The 19,707-nt window shown below is 39.6% G+C and overlaps 1 long non-coding RNA gene across 1 annotated transcript; it reads right to left on the reverse strand.

Annotated features, from left to right (window-relative positions):
* Positions 1-10,188: 10,188 nt before the first annotated feature.
* On the reverse strand, positions 10,189-16,944 carry LOC123386841. Its single transcript, XR_006601284.1, has 4 exons — positions 16,863-16,944; positions 12,029-12,109; positions 11,756-11,807; positions 10,189-10,997 (listed from the first exon to the last, which is right to left on the reverse strand). It is a non-coding gene; the product is annotated as an uncharacterized LOC123386841 (long non-coding RNA).
* Between the last annotated feature and the right edge of the window lie 2,763 nt (positions 16,945-19,707).

Raw genomic sequence — 19,707 nt, forward strand, 5'->3', positions numbered from 1 at the left:
GAATTTTTTTTAATGTTTATTTATTTTTGAGAGAGAGGAGAAAGACAAGGTACAAGCAGGGGAGGGGCAGAGAGAGAGGGGGCAGGGACACAGAATCTGAAGCAGGCTCCAGGCTTGGAGCTGTGAGTACAGCTATCCCATGATGTCAGCGTAGCTGTCCTGTGATGTGGGGCTCGAACTCAAGAACTGCGAAATCATGAATGAGCCGAAGTTGCACACTTAACCGACTGAGTCTCCCAGGCACCCTTCAAGTGTAATTTTTAATACCGTAATAATTTCTACAAACTAAAAAGGATATGTTAGTAATCATATAATACCAAAACTATCCTATACCCCAAACTGGTTTCATGTAAATAATTATAGATCTGAGTTATCATTTTTAATGACAGCTAAGTTTTTTGCACTTTAGAGTTCACAAAACAATTGCATTTGGTCAGTCATTCATCCATTCGACAAATATCTATTGAGCTTGTACTCTGTGCCAAATAGTGTTCTAGATTTGGAGTGTGGGAGGTGGATTCAGCAGTGAATAATGCTGGCAAGGCCTAATTGCACGTAGCTTACATATTCTCAGCTACTTAGGAATAGGAGTAGAAAAGGTACCAATATCCAGATTTCATCCACGGAAGGAGTCAGGAGCAAAAAGCTATGTGACACAGCTGATGAGGGGCCAGGCTGTGACTTACACCTATGGTGTCCCCACTCCAAAGCCAACATATTAGATTACCAGTAAAAACAGGAAAGGCATATAAGACTTTCTTCAAGACAGTTCTTTTTTCCTACATGACTAGTAAAGGTCAAATCTACTTTAAAAATCACAACTATTGATAGGAATTCGAGTGTAAAAGAAAATCAGAAAGAGACATGGCTATCCTTTGACACACCAAATGCTTCATTTTCTCTTAGCTAGTGTGTTCCCTCCAAAATGAAGACAGTTTGGTCATTCCTTTTCATTATAGAAGTTATGCGTGCTGTTTGTTATGGACTGAATGTTTGTGTCCCACAGATATCCTATGTGAAAGCTCTAACCCACACTATGATGGTGTTTGGTGATAGGGCCTTTGACAGGTAGCTTGGCTTATTTACTTATTTTGAAACAGAAAGAGCATGAGCGGGAAGACGGGCAGAGAGAGAGAGAGGAGAGAGAATCCCAAGCAGACTCCAAACTGTCAGCACAGAGTCTGATGTGAGATTTGATCCCACAAACCATGAGATCATGACCTGAGCCAAAATCAAAAGTTGGACGCTTAACTGACTGAGCCACCCAGGCACCCTGACAGGTAGTTAGGTTTAGATAAGGTCAGGTGAATGGGGCCCCAATGATGCAGGTAATGTCTTCATAAGAGGAAGAGAGACCAGAACTTGCTCTCTAGTGCTTGCTCTCTCCCCCTCGCTCTCTTCTTCATGTGAAGACAGCGAGAAGTGGCTGTCTACAAGCCAGGAAGAGAGAGAACCTTCCCACGAGTCAATTATTATTGATGTTTTTGTTTTTGCTTGTTTTGTTTTGTTTTTGTGTTTTTTTTACCTATTACCTTAGTCCTGGACTTCTCAGCCTCCAGAACTGGGAGAAATAGATGTCCGCTGTTTAAGTCACCTAGTCTATGTATTTTGTTTTAGCAGCCCAGGTAGGTTAATACAGTTATAAAAGAGAAGACGACATACTAAAAAGAACAGAGAAAAAGTAAAAATCATACAGTTTCACCATCCAGATATAACCATTATTGCTCTACCTCTATCTCTATCTATATTTATTATAATCATTAAAATGTGATCAAACTATACATGTTGTTCTATAACCCAAAAGCATAATAATATAGATGAGAGTGTTCATTTTCAATGATTGTATAGCATTCCATTCTGAATATATATCATAATGTATTGAATCAATATCCTTTTAATGGACATTTCAATAGTTTGCATTTTAACTCTTATAAACAGCTAAAATTTACATCCTTGCATAAAGATCTTTACCTATTTGTCCATTGATTGTCTTGGGATAAATTGTTAGGGGTAGAATTGATTGGGTGTAATGGTGAACACATTAAATAAATCATATATGCCTCAGTTTATAATTTTTACCAAAAGGGTATAAGGGTGACAATTCCTCATGCTCTTTTCTTTTTTTAATCTTCGACGATATGATAAGCAAAGGAAAAATAGTATCTCAATGTTGTTATTTTTATTTCATTCTTTTCCAATTAACAAATTAATATTTATGCATTATAGAGAATTGAGAAAAGTATGTAAATTCACAAAAAAATAAAATTCATTCAATAATCCTATATCCAAGAGGTAAACATTACCAACATTTTACCATATTACCTTTACATTATTAAAATTTTTTTTTCCAACGTTTATATATTTATTTTTGGGACAGAGAGAGACAGAGCATGAACGGGGGAGGGGCAGAGAGAGAGGGAGACACAGAATCGGAAACAGGCTCCAGGCTCTGAGCCATCAGCCCAGAGCCTGACGCGGGGCTCGAACTCCCAGACCGCGAGATCGTGACCTGGCTGAAGTCGGACGCTTAACCGACTGCGCCACCCAGGCGCCCCAAAAATTTTTTAATGTCTACAATTTTTCAGCAAAATTGGGATCATACTATAAACAAGCTTTTTTGTTCTTCATTTTGCAAAGTAGACCTTTTTGTTGTAAAGATTAAATATACAAAGAAAAGTATATAAATCATAATCAATACATTTTCACAAAGTGAACACACCTATGTAGCCACCATCCAGGCCAAAAAAAGAACATTACCAGCACCCCCAACCCCATCAGAAATCTCCCTTGATCTTATTAGTCACACCTACACACCACCTAAAAAAAATTTTTAATGTTTATTTATTTTTGAAAGAGAGACAGTGCAAGTGGGGGAGGGACAGAGACAGAGGGAGACACAGAATCCGAAGCAGGCTCCAGGATCCGAGCTGTCAGCAAAGAGCCGGACACAGGGCTCCAACCCACGAACCGTGAGATCATGACCTGAGCTGAAGTCAGAGGCTTAACCAACTGAGCAACCCAGGTGCCCCACATGGCTTCCTCATTCTTGATTTAATTGCTTATCTTTATGGATACATTTCTAGTATGTTCTTGAAAAAAGATTGATATGAAGTACTTTTTTGAGAACTTACAGGTTGGAAATCATTTTCTCTTTGAATTATGAAAGCGTTCCTCCTTTTTGTCTAGTGTACCATGCTGCTAGTGTGAAGTCCAATTCCATTCTCATTCCTGATCCTCTCAGGGTTGTGAAACTCTACGATAGCCTGCCTTCATGTATACTCTGTCCCATTCTCTGCACGGACACTCAGTTGGTTCTTTCAGTAAGTGTACACATGTCCTTCAATTCCAGAAAACGTTCATCATTATTTCTTTTATCATTTCTTTCCCTTCATTTCTTTTCATTTCTTTTTAGTTTATTTACTTATTTATTTTAGAGAGAGAGAGAGAGACCATGTGCACGGTGGGCAGAGAGAGAGGGAGACGGAATCCCAAGCAGGCTCCACACTGCTAGCACAGAGCCCAACGCTGGGCTGGAACAGGAACTCACGAACCGTGAGATCATAACCTGAGCCAAAATCAAGAGTCAGATGCTTAACAGATTGAGCCACCCAGGTGCCCCTCCCTTCATTCCTATTCTCTCATTTTAGAACTCCTATTGACAAGAAGCTGAGCATATTTAGTTTGTATTTTGTCTTAACTCTTGGGAATCTGCTGAATTTTATCTACAACTTTCATTTGTGTTTGCTCTTCTTCTTGGGAGATTGTCTTAACTTTACAACTTCTCTATTGAATTTTTTTTAAATATTGTGCTGATTTGTTTTCAATGTCCAAGAGTTCTTTCTGGTTTTTGTATTTTTTAATAGCATCCGCCTCTCATTTATTTGAGGAAATCATTTATAGTTTTTTGTTTTACTCCCTACATTTTGTATATTTCCTTTAAATTCCCTTTTAGTGTGCTTCTCTGTTTTGATCCCTTTCTATAATTAGAGACTTTCCTCAAAATCTGCTAATCATTGACTCTGCTCATATTTAAAAGTAAAGCACAAAAAAGCTATACATTCACAGGTCAGTTTGATGGTTGGTAGATTTCATTGTAAGGATTCTGGGAGTGGTGTTGGGTGAGCCTGTAATGTCAACATCTATAGGTTTTTATTTTGGGGAGATTCTGTTTCTGTAAAGAGGACTCCTTATCTTTCCTGGAGGGTGTATCCTTATAACCAAAATTCTGTAAGCAGAGCTTTGGAAGGTGTTGCTTTTCTTACCATTGAATATATATTCACTGGATCTCTATTCCCAGCTCCTTCCTTTACCAACTCCACTGTGTCTATGTCACTGAGAACTGAACTTTTATGGTTAAAAGTTTCCTGTCTGGGGAAAAAAAAAAAGTAGTCACCTGGTACTTGGAGTGAGAGAGTAAATCTGGCAGTTCTAACTGATCCTTTTACAACCACTCCTCATATTTTTCAGTCCCATCTTTAACCCCTACTTTTAGAGGTACCTAGTGTCTTCAATTCCTGAGACTTCCTGGGAATTGGTGACAACACGTTTCTTCTCTGACTTTCTCCTTTGAGAGTTATTAGAAGGTTTCTGTTTTCTCTGTGCTCCTAATTCTGTCCATACCAGTCCTTTGCTTTCTGTTTTGCGGGATTGCTTACATTTTCAGATAGTACTGCCTGTTCTCTACATCTTTAGGGATTTGAAATGCTTTTTATTCATTTACAGATCTGAAAAATCAGTCTTTAGTGGCTCAAGAAGAGATACTCATGGTAATTATGTAGGAATTACGTCAGGAATTACATGGTAATTATGTAGGAATTATGCCTTCTCCTGCCCCTGAGATGGCTGCATTGGCCCTCCAGGACCCACAGAAGTTCTACCAATCCAGCCTTTCCACTTACCCAGGTGATATTGGACAAGTCATTAACCTTTCTTTTTTTTTTTTAACATTTTTATTTATTTTTGAGAGAGAGAGGGAGAATGAGCACAAGCGGTGGAAGGGGTAGAGAGAGGGAGACACAGAATCCGAAGCAAGCTCCAGGCTCTGAGCTGTCAGCATAGAGCCCGACGCAGGGCTTGAACCCATGAACTGTGAGATCATGACCTGAGCTGAAGTCAGACACTCGACTGACTGAATCACCCAGGTGCCCCAGTCATTAACCTTTCTGAGCTTCAGTTGCTTTCTCAAGGAAACTGAATGATAATTTCTATCTCCTTGGGTGTTGTGAGAATTAAATCAGATAGTGCACACATAATATTTAACACATTGGCTATAAGTAGCTCAATGAATGTTCTAGCAGTTCTTATTTTAATTATTAGTAGTAGTATTATCATTATCATGATCAATGGCACAATAGCAAAAACGTCTTGGACTTAATCTCACAACAACTTGCTGTAGTGGTAAAAATGCGAAAGCAAGAATCAAAATCATGTTGTCCAGAATATATCACTACTTATGTTAAAAAGCCTTATACAAGTGAGCATAGAGACGTTTGATGAAAGTCAGTACAACCATCCCTTTCCTTATTCAGAAGTCCAGCAGTTTGCAAACATTTTTATAATGGGCCAGATAGTAAGTACCTTAGGATTTGTGGGACATACTGTCTCTGTCACACAATTCAACTCTACTATAGCATAAAAGCAGCCACGGACAATTCATAAGCAAATGGATATGGCTGTGTTCCTAATAAATCTTTATTTACAAGAACAGGTGGTGGCCCAATTTGGCTTGAGGGCTATAGCTTGCAAACCCTGCATAAAAAAAAAAAATGTCTTTTGTTGAAAATATTATTAATTGGGTTAATTAACACTATTTCTATAGCAAACAATCCCAAGTTCTTAACGATTTAATATAATAAATGTGTATTTCTTTACAGTTTGGTAGGCAACTTTCCAGTGGTGATTTAGGGAATCCTATCTCATTCCATGTTATGGTAATCCCCTCTTCCAGGGTTCGTTGGAGTTCCTTGCTGGATCCTTTGCATCCAACCAGTCTTTGAGTGAAAAGAAAGAATGAGGAGGATCATGTCAGACTTTTCATGGGCACACCACACTTGAACCCACATTTCACTGGCCAGAACTAACTTTAAAAAAGGCTGAGAAATACAATAACTTCCTATAAAAGTGCACAGTAAAGAAATGAAGAGTGCTCGGCACCTAGACAATCTCTACCAAAAACAAAAACTAAAAGGACCCACAGGGTAAAAACAAAAACAAAAACAAAAAAACCCAAAAAAACAAAAAGCATTTAGTAAGCTTTGGCAGCCATATTTTCCCTCCAAAACATCTGAATCATCCTGCAGTGATAGCTACATAATTTGTTGGGCTTAATATAAAGTGAAAATGTGAGCCCCTTGAACAAACACCAGGTAAAAAGATATTGCCTTCCTTCTGTAGTCTCTCTCAAGCTACATAGTATTTTTTTTTTAATTTGTTATTTAACCTCTCCTTTTCGGTCATGGGGATACTCACAAGGCAAGGACACACCTTCTTAGGCACCTGGGGTCTACCCAGAATTCAGTTCGTGGGGCCTACTCTGGACCCTGACTCTCCCTGTATCTGTACTGAAACCCTCCAACCACACCCCCAGGGTAGAAAGGTCAGCAGTCAAAATCCAGCCTGGGGTAGATGAGCCTATTTGTGAGTGAAGACTCCAAGCCCCAGCTTTTGCTCTGCTAACATCAGACTTCACTTACAAAACATAGCTGCAAAGATAAAATTATTAAGAATTTCAAGGGGGGTGGGAGGGAGGAGAGGGCGGATGATGGGTATTGAGGAGGACACCTTTTGGGATGAGCACTGGGTGTTGTATGGAAACCAATTTGTCAATAAATTTCATATATAAAAAAAAAAATAAATAAATAAATAAATAAGAAGAATTTCAAGATGCTGGGGGTGCCTGAGTGGCTCAGTCGGTTAATTGAACAACTTTGACTCAGGTCATGATCATGTGTTTCATGAGTTCAAGCCCCACATCAGGCTCTGTGGTGACAGCTCAGAGCCTGGAGTCTGCTTCAGATTCTGTGGCTCCCTCTCTCTCTGCCCCTCCCCTGCTCATGCTCTGTCTCTCTCTCTCTTCCTCTCTCAAAAATAAATAAACATTAAAAAAAAATAAGAATTTCAAGATGGTAAACAAACACCATTAAATACCATTAAACACCAAGAGTGGGCCCCTGATCTGAGTGTAAGGTCCTATAGAACTACACTGGTCACATGCCCATGAAGCCAGTCCTGCTACCTTTCCAGCTTGATCACATGCTGGAGGAGGGAACGGTCTAGAAGTATACTTTAGGAAGTTTAGTAAAGGGGCACCTGGGTGGCTCAGTCGGTTGAGCATCAGACTTCGAGTCAGGTCATGATCTCACAGTTCGTGAGTTCGAGCCCCGCATCGGTCTCTGTGCTGACAGCTTGGAACCTGGAGCCTGTTTCGGATTCTGTGTCTCCCTCTCTTTCTACCCGTCCTCCACTCATGCTCTGTCTTTCTCTCTCTCAAAAATAAACATTAAAAAAATAAAATAAAATGTTAAAAGAAGTTTAGTAAAGAAGGGCACCTGCGTGGCTCAGTTGGCTAAGCATCCAACTTCAGCTCAGGTCATGATCTCACGGTTCATGGGTTCCAGCACCATGTCGGGCTCTGTGCTGACAGAGCCTGCTCCTGCCCAGCTTTTCCCAACCTTCCTCTCCAGAAAAGGCATTGTGCTGGACTGTAGTAGAAATTTGGCATAGATTGAATTGGCCTTCAATAGACAGCTCTTAGCTCTGAATTGCCTAGATTATTGCATGTTAAGAACATGCTAATGCACTCAGCATTCCAGAATAAAATTATTTGTTGTTTTTCAGATGAAACTATTTATTCCTATCCTAAAATTGTATTGGTAGATTTCAAGAAGTTAGCCATTCATGCATTATTTATTCTGTGTTACTAATATTGTGAAAGGCAACATAGAATCAAGGTGAACTGACATTCAATCCTAGACCCTGGATTAGCCTTATGACCTTATGCAAGATGCTGAATTTCTATAAGCCTCTGTTTCATCATCTGTAACATGGGTTTGATAATATTCACCTCATAGTATTGTGGAGAGTTTGACAAAGAAATAGTATGTGTACAAATCTTGACACATAGTAAGCATTTAAAACATGGAAATCATAATTACTATGCATTGGTGATAATGCCAGTCATTACTATTGGGAGGTGGGAGGGGGAATCTTCAGATACAGTCCCTAAACTGCAAGATTATGAGTCTAGAAGGAGAATGAGTTCTTTTTTAAAATGTTTATTTATTTATTTTTGAGGCAGGGAGGGGAGGAGTAGAGAGGGAAGGAGACACGGAATCCCAAGCAGGCTTCAGGTTCTGAGCGTCAGCATAGAGCCTGACATAGGGCTCGAACTCATGAATCATGAGATCATGACCTGAGCTGAAGTCGAACACTTAACTGACTGAACCACCCAGGTGCCCTGAAGGAGAATGAGTTCTGATCAAAAACTGCAAAGCCAAGCGGCAAACATGTAGAGACCCAGTCACACAATGGATCCTGTGTGTTACAGGAACAACAAGGGTGGCTTAGCGGTTTCTCATTTGGATCAGAGACACTTGTCAGCGATATTTTCCAGGCTGTTCTTCAGTCGGCTGGCTCTAAAGGTGAATATTTCCACATAACTTTTTGTGGGGGAGAGGAACACATAATTTAAATGTATGGCCATTTGGTGGCTTAGGAATTTACAATGGGGTAATTATCTATGAAATGTGGGTGCATGTAAATAATGCGATGAATGTAACCACAGTAAATAATAAAACAGGAAATGTAACTGGTTTCTGGATATTGCCTTTAGGGCTGCAATTCGGCCAGCATTAGTTATATGCTATAAGATCAATAGGGAAGAGGAAGCATCCTCATAAAATAAACATTTGTCTGCAAATTTTCCAGCTGAAGGAAAGGCTGGTTCTCAGCTGTGCTACCTCCATTGCACGTGATGATTGGACATTAGTGAATCACACAGCCTGGGTCAGCCTAAAATTGTCCTATAATGAAACTGAGATCAAATAGGAAGCTATGCGCTTTTTGTATTTCCAAAGAAGGAGGCCTCTCATACAGCTGTGCTCCTGTGTTGAAAAGTGACCCTCAAAACAAGAAAATGGTATGGGACAATCTAAACTCTGAGATTGAAAGAGGCAACAAGACAATCTTGTTTCTGCTTCGTAAAAGGATGTTCTCACAGTAGAAAAACCTCTATAGCTACCAGTAATAAGAACAGATCAAATCAGTCCGCTTTCTCTGAACTTGGAGGGTCTTATACATAATTTTAAACATGGGAGCCCTACTTAACTCATCAGGCTGATTTTATTTTTGACTTCAAAAATATCGCACTATTCTTAGAGGGTCCATGTATAAAAATACAGAAGTCTGCTGGGTTCTATCATGTTCTAAAGAGTGCTGGAATTGCATTTACATTTAGAAGATCAGAAAGAATAAAACTTGCAAATCTCTTAGTGAATCACAAGGCCTGCTTTATGTTTGAGGGCAGTGTTACATAACATATTTATATTTGACCATTCAGTACATATGTTTGCCCTATATTGTCCCTAGAAACATGTCTAAACCTGCCTTATTTTTCAGCAAGAGAGGAGGCCATTATATTTAAAATGTGTATGCTGAAGTTAAATTTGTAAATTTCAGAAATTTACTTCTATGGCTGTATTAGTTTCTTACAGCTGCTGTAACATATCATCACAAACTTAGTGGCTTCAAACAACACAAATTGATTAACTTACAGTTCTAAAGGCCAGAGGTCTAAAAATCGGTCCACGAGCCTACATTCCTTCTGGAGGCCCTTAGGGAGAATATCTTTCCTTGCTTTTTCTAGTTTCTGGAGGTTGTCTACACTCTGACTCGTGGTCCCTGTCTTTAATCTTCAAGGCAAGCAGGTAGCATCTTCTGTCTTTTCTGACCTCCAGTCTCTTCCTCACACGGATCCTTGTGATTATACCAGGCTCACCTAGATAATCCAGGATAATGTCTCCTCCACAAAATCCTTAATTGATCACACCTTCAAAGTCTCTTTTAACATGTGAGGTAACATATTTACAGGTTCTGGGAACCAGAATGGGAACATCATTGGCGGGGGGGGGGAGGCCTACTGCAATGACTGTCATCACCACAGAAACAGGGCAGAGTAGGGACTTAGTAAATAAGGCCTGTTGATGGTGTGCATGAATTCATTGTAATTTGTTTATTTAATTCAGTCAACTAGAGTTTTAAGAAATTATTGGAGAATCTTTAGTATATTAGTATTTGACTTTGATTGGACAAGGAATGAGAATGCTTATTTATTACATCAGTGCTTGTCATTCACATTCATTCATTCATACATTCCTTCACTTACTAAACATGGGTTGTGTACACAGGACGTATCAGATCCTATGCCTGGCACTGAAGACCCAATGACAAAAAGGACACAGCACTGGCCACAGGGAGCCCACAGTCACAGTCACAAAGAAATCACTGTTTTCTAGTGCTATAAATACAGGGACAACAGCCAGTAGTGGACATTTTTGAGGCAACGGTCATGGGGCAGGGCCTTGGCGAAGGAGAGTGGTATAAAAGGGTAGAGAAAACTAAGTTGATCCTCATATCACGTTATTGCAGATATTATCTCCAATTTACAGATGGAAAAAACCCTCCCAAAGTAACCAAATGGGACTTCCAATCTTTCTTCCTTCAAAGAAGATGAAAAGGATTTGATTTGTAACCTAGAGCCCCAGGATTTTAAGTATCTCCTTTTCGATTTTCTTTTCTCTCTAAATCCCTCACACATCATGACAACTTGGAAGTTCTCCCGTTCTAGATGCCTGACTCCCAACTGTTCTACACCTCTGTCCTGTCTCGTGGCCCCCGACCTCCGGTGATGATGTCCTCCCCGTGTCTTCCTCAAGTCCTTTTATCTCCCAGGCCGATGAGGATGCTGCACCCTCTGCTTCTCCTGTGTGTAGTCAGAGACTCTGGAGGAAAGACAGAAGAGGAAGTTTTCTACACCACCCTTACCCCATCAGGTCCTCCACGCAGCATCTGCAAACCCCCAAAGGGTGAAGTTGCTCTCCAACTCTAATACTTTGCTAAGAAGAAGCCTGATTTTTTTCATTAAATTCAACATGTTTTCAGTATTTGGAACAACTTGTGTGTGTGAATCTACTTTTCAACTGTTAAGTTTTAGAAGTGAGGGCAGCAGGATTTGTTCTGTGGGACAGTGGTGAGATGTTACTTGAAATACTCAACTGGCTCTAGCCCTTCTTACACAAATTGGTGGGTGGAATTCAGAGAGAAAGATAGTTAAGAGAAAGGGTTTCCAGCTGGGATAAATGAAAAGACCCTGTAACTTGAAATAAAGGAGGCTAGGGAGGTCACGGTAATCCTGGGCAAACGTGTCATATATATATATATAATACTGTTCACCCATAAAAAGGAATGAAATCTTGCCATTTGCAGCAACATGATAGATCCAGAGGGTATGATGCTAACTGAAATAAGTCAGTCAGAGAAAGACAAATAAATACCGTATGATTTCACTTAGATGTGAAATTTAAGAAACAAAACAAATGAGCAAAGGAAAAAAAAAACAGAGAGAGACAAAGCAAGAAACAGATTCTCAACTATAGAGAATAACCTGCTGGTTATTAATATTAATAACCTGCTGGTTACCAGGGAGGAAGTGTGTGGGTGGATGGGTGAAATAGGTGAAGGGGATTAAAACTTAACTTACCACGATAAGCACGGAGAAATGTATAGAATTGCTGAATCATTATATTGTACACCTGAAATTAACATAACACTGTATGTTAATTATACTTGAATAAAAAAATTTTAGTGAGGCATGCAGATAATAAACAACATATATACTCTTGTATATAAACAACATGTATACTATTGTATACATACAGTATACAATATAATCAAATTATAAAGTACACTAGAAATTGATAAGTACTATAGAAAAAAATTTAAAGGACCATTTTGGAAAAGTAAGATTACTCACCTTGAAGTATGAGGGAGCCTCAGAGAGATTGCCCAGTTAATAAGTGGTAGAGTTCAACCTCTTTTACTACACCATGCTGCCCTAATGAAGACAGATTATAAAGTTATTATGTATTAATGGTAATATATGAGGGCTTTTAAATTATAATCATGCTTCCAGAATACATATTCAGAAGCTCAGGAGTATACGTTCATAGGAAATTTTCTGCGAAAACCAAATTTCAAATCTGTTCTGGTAGTAATTTTAGATTTTCCCCATTTTTAAGTGCATACATTTAATTGCAGAAAGCACAAGTTTTCTTTACTGGGAAAGTACAGGATAAATGAGATACTCAGAAGACCTGAGTTCTAGTCTCAGTTCCTCCATTAATTACATGTTTGGTCTTAGGCAAATCACTGAGCCTTTGCATCTCAGCCGAGCATTGAAACAAGGGAGACTTTTGCCCTTAAGAAAAGGTCTACCAAAAATGGCAACAGTCTATGGAAGCTCCTATAAACTTGAATATTCAATTTAGGAACAAATTACTTACACATATGTTAACCACGTGTTTTCTAAAGTTGTCATAAAAATGTCTAGGGAGAGAATTCTGGTTTGAACCCCCTGATGGTGCCTATGTGCAGTGGACTGTATTCTGTACTCTGATACAGAGTGGCCGTCTTCTTTTTGTCTATTGAGTCTCATTATTTACTGTAAACGTTTATTAATATTACATCCATTTTGGGGTCAAACAAAAGCACTGAATATTATTACTCTAAACCACAGCTCCTCTCTGATGTTGAACACTTACATCAATGCTCTATGATTACACCGGTGACATGTTTGCCCAGGATTACCGTGACCTCCCTAGCCTCCTTTATTTCGAGTTGCAGGTCTTTTCATTTATCCCAGCTGGAAACCCTTTCTCTTAACTATCTTTCTCTCTGAATTCCACCCACCAATTTGTGTAAGAAGGGCTAGAGCCAGTTGAGTATTTCAAGTAACATCTCACCACTGTCCCACAGAACAAATCCTGCTGCCCTCCAAGTTAGCTGCTTCCCTATAGGTCTCCGAAGCTCTCAAGGTTTTCTTTTTTTCTATCCGAGAATTAGACTTCACAAAAAAACAAAAAACAAAAAACAAAAAAACACCACCCTTAATTTCTTCCCCCCTCATAGTCTCTATCTCTGGACTATAGCCATGCCCTTATTACTTACCAACTGAATTTCTGGGAATGAGCCTAGCAAAAGGACATCAGGCATCAATGCAGAAGTACAATTGGCTGAATGAGTTCATCTGGTTCCAACAGAGTCTCTTGAATTTGGTCAGGCTTCAGCCAGCCTCAAGCTTCCCTCCCCATACTGACCCAGCAGGACCCAGGAGTGTTTTCAATATCAGCCCTAATCTCAAGAACCTCACCAAAAAATGGGCATTATTTTCATCTTTCATGTTACAGTCCCAGTGACATCTACACCTCTTGACCCAAACCAAGAAAGCTACTGCACAGGCTCCTTGGGGTTAGAGAGAACAGAGCAAAATTCCTATCCTAGTCCCACTCCTGGCTGATTATACAGAGGGATGAAATCCACCCTGCCTAATAGGGTTGCTACTAGTCACACATGGTTATCAAGCACTTAAAATATGGTTAGTGTCCCCGGGGAACTGAGATTTTAATTTTTATTTGAAAAATTAAATAAGTTAAATTTAAAAACTGAAACTCAATTTGGTTATTGGAAAACTTGTAAGAAACGATTTGGTCTTTGTGACTCTGTATTGTCAACTGTTAATTTTATAAAATCTGAATACAGATCAAGTATTTCCAATGAAAAGTTAGTGTCCAAATTGAGGTGTGCTGCAAGTATAGAATAAAGCCCAGGTTTCAAGCACTTAGTAACAAAAAATATACAATAGCCCATTAATAATTTTATATTGATTTCCAATTGCAATAATATTTTGAATAAAGTGGGTTAAATGAAATATCTTATTTATACTAATTAAGCCTGTTTCTTTTTAATTTTTTAATTTTTAAAAATATTTATTTATTTTTGAGAGAGAGAGAGAGAGAGAGAAAGAGACAGAGCATGAGTGGGGGAGGGTCAGAGAGAGGGAGACACAGAATCCGAAGCAGGCTGCAGGCTCTGGGCTCTGAGCTGTCAGCACAGAGCTGATGTGGGGCTTGAACTCACAGAGTGCAAAATCATGACCTGAGCTGAGGTCAGATGCTTAACTGACTGAGCCACCCAGGCACCCCTGTTTCTTTTTAATTTTTTAGTGTGGCCACTAAAAATTTTAAATTCTATTTGCGTCTCACATTATGTCAGTCATCACTGCTCTAGATCAACCTTGGGAGTATGTGGGGGTGGGGGGTTCAGGGAATGCTGTCTAGACCACCATTTTCAGGTTGCTGTTGGGGGAAGTAACTGTTAATCACTTTTTATGTTCCAGGAATTAGTCTAGATTCTTTCCATGTGTTATATTGTTTGATAATCATGACAACCCTTTGATGGAGACATAATAGAGGCTTTCAAAGATTAAACATGTGACCCCCCTAAAATCACATATGTGGGAAGTAGCAGGCCTAGAGTTAACCAGAGTTACGTCTTAAAACCAATAATATTTATTTATTTATTTATTTATTTATTTATTTATTTATTTTGAGAGAGAGTGCACAAACGGGGGAGGGGCAGAGAGAGAGGGAGAGAGAGAATCCCAAGCAGGCTCTGCACTGACAGCAGAGAGCCTGATGCAAAGCTCGAACTCATGAACCACAAGATCACGACCTGAGCCAAAGTCGGACATTTAACCGGCTTTGGTTAAATGTCCCAGGTGCCCACAATAATATTTTAACAAAACTTGCGATGTGCTTTCGTAGTAGCTTTTTGTATCTTTTTTCATTAATCATAAATTTAGTCTTATGTATTGTAATTATACCTCCCTCCCAGAGAAGAGGTGAGTCTGAACCAAGAGAATGAGTGTGAAATGCTAAAGGTAGTGTTTGGTACACGTTAACTACTATTATTTTTCATCTAGGAAAATGGTCTGATTTCACAAGCAAACTATTTCCACTTTATCACGCTGCCTCACATTTAGGGATATTTGTGACACAAATTACCATAAATTTGCATGTATTCTTTTCAGTTCAATGTTAAGGTTGTTTGTTCTGTTTTGTTTTGTTTTTGACTTATGAATTGTATCTACTGCTATGTTTTTCCTTTACTTTTCCAGGCATTTCATATGTGTGGCCGGTGCCCCCTCAAATATTAACCCCCAAATTAATCTTCAGTCAAAATCATTCCCCTTTAATGTAGCATATGGAGAATTTAACTTATGCCTTTTATCCCCATTTTCATAAAAAAGGAACAGCCCAGACATTAATGCTTACTAATTTTTAGCTAAGTTTAGCACAGGTAGGCAGTGGAAAACAAAACAAAACAAAACAAAACGCAACCCTCCCGGTGACTTCCAATCCTGTCTTTCAGATAGTATTCTGCTCTGACTGAAAGATATAGGTACAAAACATGAGCAACGATAATAGTTCTTATCGCACGGACTCAACCATGGAAACTACGGATGCCCAACACACCCTGCTTTAGAAGCAGCAAGTCTCGAAAGCCCTGGTGAAATTGCTAAGGAGCCAAATAGACATTTGATTTGGGTTCTTCTCCTTCCGTCCTTTATGGTCCTTTATAAGTCACTGGTGAATCGACTTCAGGAATATCAATAAGGAAACTTTAGTGGGTAATCTATACCTGAATAGGGGACAGAAAAACAGTCACTAATTCCGGTTAGTTTTATAGTTTACAAAGTGCATTCACACACATTAGCTTATCTGAGCCCCTCAGCTCACTGGAAGAATGTGTGTCAAACTGTACGTCTGCTGTGATGTTCAATTCGTTCCTTTGCCACTGCCTCCCACTAGAATGTAAACCCCATGACAGCAGGAATCAGTTTTCCGTTTCGTTCATGGCTGTGTCCCCGACTGAATGAGTTGTGTAGATGATCTAGAGAAACCAAGAGGCAGTACAAGCCCACAGTGGAATTGCAAACCACAGGCAAAGGGAACACTGGACTCTGTTCACCACCCTCTTGCCAGAAGCTGTTTTCCCACCGACAAATGATGAACAGATTTCTTTTACATATGACATGTGTTCAGTTGTCCCCTATTCTTTGAGTGTGGCTTTTCAAATGTATAAAAATGAGGTTCCTGAGAAAATATCTGAATATCCAAATATCCAAAGCAAATATCACAGTGAGTGGGTCAGTCTGAGCCAATTAGAGTTGACAGGTGAGGAACCTAATTGTGAGGCCCCATGTCTAGGCACTCGGGGTGTGGTTCAATGTCCCTTTTGTGGTGCAGTGAAAATGTCACACAATTGGAAAAACACATTAGAGCCAGTATATGTCCAACTCCACGCTGAATTAGTGCCAAAGCTGAACATTTGCATTCAGCTTTAAAAAAAAAAAAAGGAGAAAAAAGAGGTTCAGAATGGCTGTCTAGACCTTGGTCCCACACAGCGCTGAATACAACACTTTCAGGGTGCGTATAGGCACTGCCTTGCTGTGAGAGCCAGGAAGGACTTATACAAAAGGAAGGTTAAACCCCAGGAAGCAAGGAAAGGGACGAACATCTAATTTCCTTTGATTCGGTGTGATGCTAAATAAAACCCAGCAAGAACCAGAGTGCTCGGGACCACACTGACAGCAGGGGTGGGGAGTGGGGAGAGAATCCAACATTTATAAACATACATCTTTCAGAAACCAAAACAAGTTTTGTTCTTTAACACTCTGCGGTCGGGACATTGAAATGTTTAGTTCCTATTTATTTACCCATTCTTCCATTTATTTAACAAATACAAACCCTGTGTCTTGCATGCATGGGGCTGGATACAGGATGATAGGTAACTGAGCCACGTTTCCCCTTCTCGAGGAGCTTCACTCTATTACATGGGAGAGACAGCCACAAACAAATAATAGGATTGTAAGACAATTTTTCACATGTAATTCTAAAAGCTTAGTTTCCAAGGGCGGCTATAACAAATGACCACAAACTTGCTGTCTTAAACCAACAGAAATTCATTTTCTCACAGTTCTGGAGGTTAGAAGTCTGAAATCAAGGTGTCAGCAGGGACCTCCTTTTTCCAAAGGCTCTAGGGGAGAATGCCTGCTTGCCTCTTCCAGGGTCTGCGGGTTCACGTTGTTCCTTGGCTGGTGGCTTCCTAACTCCAATCTCTGCCTCCCTCTTCAAATGGGTCTGTCTCTCTTCTGTGTGTCTTGTATAGGGACACTTGTCATTGGATTTAGTGCCTACCCAGATAAAGCAGGATGATCTCATTTCAAGACTCTTAACTGAATGACATCGGCAAAGACTCTTTTATCCAAACAAGGCCACATTTCCAAGTTCCAGGATGTGGACAGTTTCCAGGAAGGGGGCCACCATTCTACCCACTACAGGTAGCATATGTGAATAATGAGGATAGTATCCGGAAGACCTACCTGGAGGAGGTAACGCTCAGGTTGCATTTGAAATGTTATACAGAAGATGTAGGAGTTATATAGGCTAAATGGGAGCAGTAGGCTCTCACTGCAACAGAAGGGATAGCAGGAGCGAAAGTATAAAGACATAATGGGTGAGTATGAAACAACAGCAAGCAGCTCAGTGTGTCTGGAGGGTAATGTGAATAGAGAAGAGAAGCAAAGACAAGACTGGAGGCTGAAGCAGTGGCCCAACCGTGGAGGACTCATAAGCTACGCCATGGAGCCTGAGCTGCTGATTAGCAGCTCTTAGCTGGTATGCCCTGGCACCTTGGGCGCTTGCCAGCTTTTCAAATGTTGCTTTAATGTTGGAATGGCTACAGTCTAGCCGTATTGAACTTCCAACTCCTCAGACCAGGCACACTCACTTTCACCTCTGGGTCTTGCTACTCGATTTTTCTCCAGCAGAAAGGTTGAATATTACTACTTTCATTTTATAAAGAAGATTCTCATTTTATTAATTTATTTTTTTTTAATTTGCATCCAGTTAGTTAGCATATAGTGCAATAATGATTTCAGGAGTAGAATCCAGTGATTCATCCCCTGCATGTAATACCGTGTGCTCATCCCAACAAGTGTCCTCCTTAATTCCTCTTGCCCATTTAGCCTATCCCCCACCAAAACCCCTCCAGCAACTGTCAGTTCATTCTCTGTATTAAGAGTCTCTTATCTTTTGCCCCCTCCCTGTTTTTATATTATTTTTTCTTCCCTTCCCTTATGTTCATCTGTTTTGTATCTTAAGTTCTTCATATGAGTGAAGTCGTATGATACTTCTCTTTCTCTGACTAATTTTGCTTACCAAAATACACTATAGTTCCATCCACGTAGTTGCAAATGGCAAGATCTCATTCTTTTTGATTGCCAAGTAATACTCCATTGTGTATATATACCACATCTTCTTTATCCATCCATCCATTGATGGACATTTGGGCTCTTTCCATACTTTGGCTATTGTCATTAATGCTGCTATAAACATGGGGTGCATGTGTCCCTTCAAAACAGCACACATGTATCCTTTGGATAAATACCTAGTAGTGCAATTGCTGGGTCATAGGGTAGTTCTATTTTTAATTTTTTAAGGAACCTCCATACTGTTTTCCAGAGTGGCTGCACCAGTTTGCATTCCCATCAACAGCACTAAAGGATTCCTCTTTCTCCACATCCTTGCCAACATCTGTTGTTGCCTGAGTTGTTAATTTTAGCCATTCTGACAGGTGTGAGGTGATATCTCATTGTAGTTTTGATTTTTATTTCCCTGATAATGAGTCATGTTGAGCATTTTTTCATGTGTCAGTTGGCCATCTGGATGTCTTCTTTGGAGAAGTGTCTATTCATGTCTTTGGCCCATTTCTTCACTGGATTATTTGTTTTCTGGGTGTTGAATTTGGTAAGTTCTTTATAGATTTTGGATACTAACCCTTTATCTGACATGTCATTTGCAAATATCTTCTTTTGGTTGCCTTTTAGTTTTGCCCATTGTTTCCTTCACCGTGCAGAAGCTTTTTACCTTGATGAAGTCCCAATAGTTCATTTTTGCTTTTTTCCCCTTGCCTGCGGAGACGTGTTGAGTAAAAAGTTGCTGCAGCTGAGGTCAAAGAGGTTTTTGCCTGCTTTCTCCTCTAGGATTTTGATGGCTTCCTATCTTATGTTTAGGTCTTTCATCCATTTTGAGTTTATTTTTGTATATGGAATGAGAAAGTGGTCCAGATTCATTTTTTTTGCATGCTGCTGTCCAGTTTTCCCAATACCATTTGCTGAAGAGATTGCCTTTATTCCATTGAATAGTCTTTTCTGCTTTGTCAAAGATTATTTCGCCATACGTTTGTGGGTCCATTTCTGGTTTCTCTATTCTCCTCCATTGATCTAAGTGTTTTCGTGCCAGTACCATACTGTCTTCATGATTACAGCTTTGTAATACATCCTGAAGTCCAGAATTATGATGCCTACAGTTTTGGTTTTCTTTTTGCTATTTGGGGTCTTTTCTGGTTCCATACAAATTTTAGGATTATTTGTTCTAGCTCTGTGAATAATGCTGGTGTTATTTTGATAGGGATTGCATTGAATGTGTAGATTTCCTTGGGTAGTAGGAGATTCTCATTTTATAAGGAAAATGAGTGGACATGGAATCAAGACACAACTCCAGATGTTCTGCCTCCAAAAGCACTTATTTG

The sequence above is a fragment of the Felis catus genome, chromosome B4 (assembly GCF_018350175.1).
Source record: "Felis catus isolate Fca126 chromosome B4, F.catus_Fca126_mat1.0, whole genome shotgun sequence".
In the NCBI taxonomy this organism is placed as follows: Eukaryota; Metazoa; Chordata; class Mammalia; order Carnivora; family Felidae; genus Felis; species Felis catus.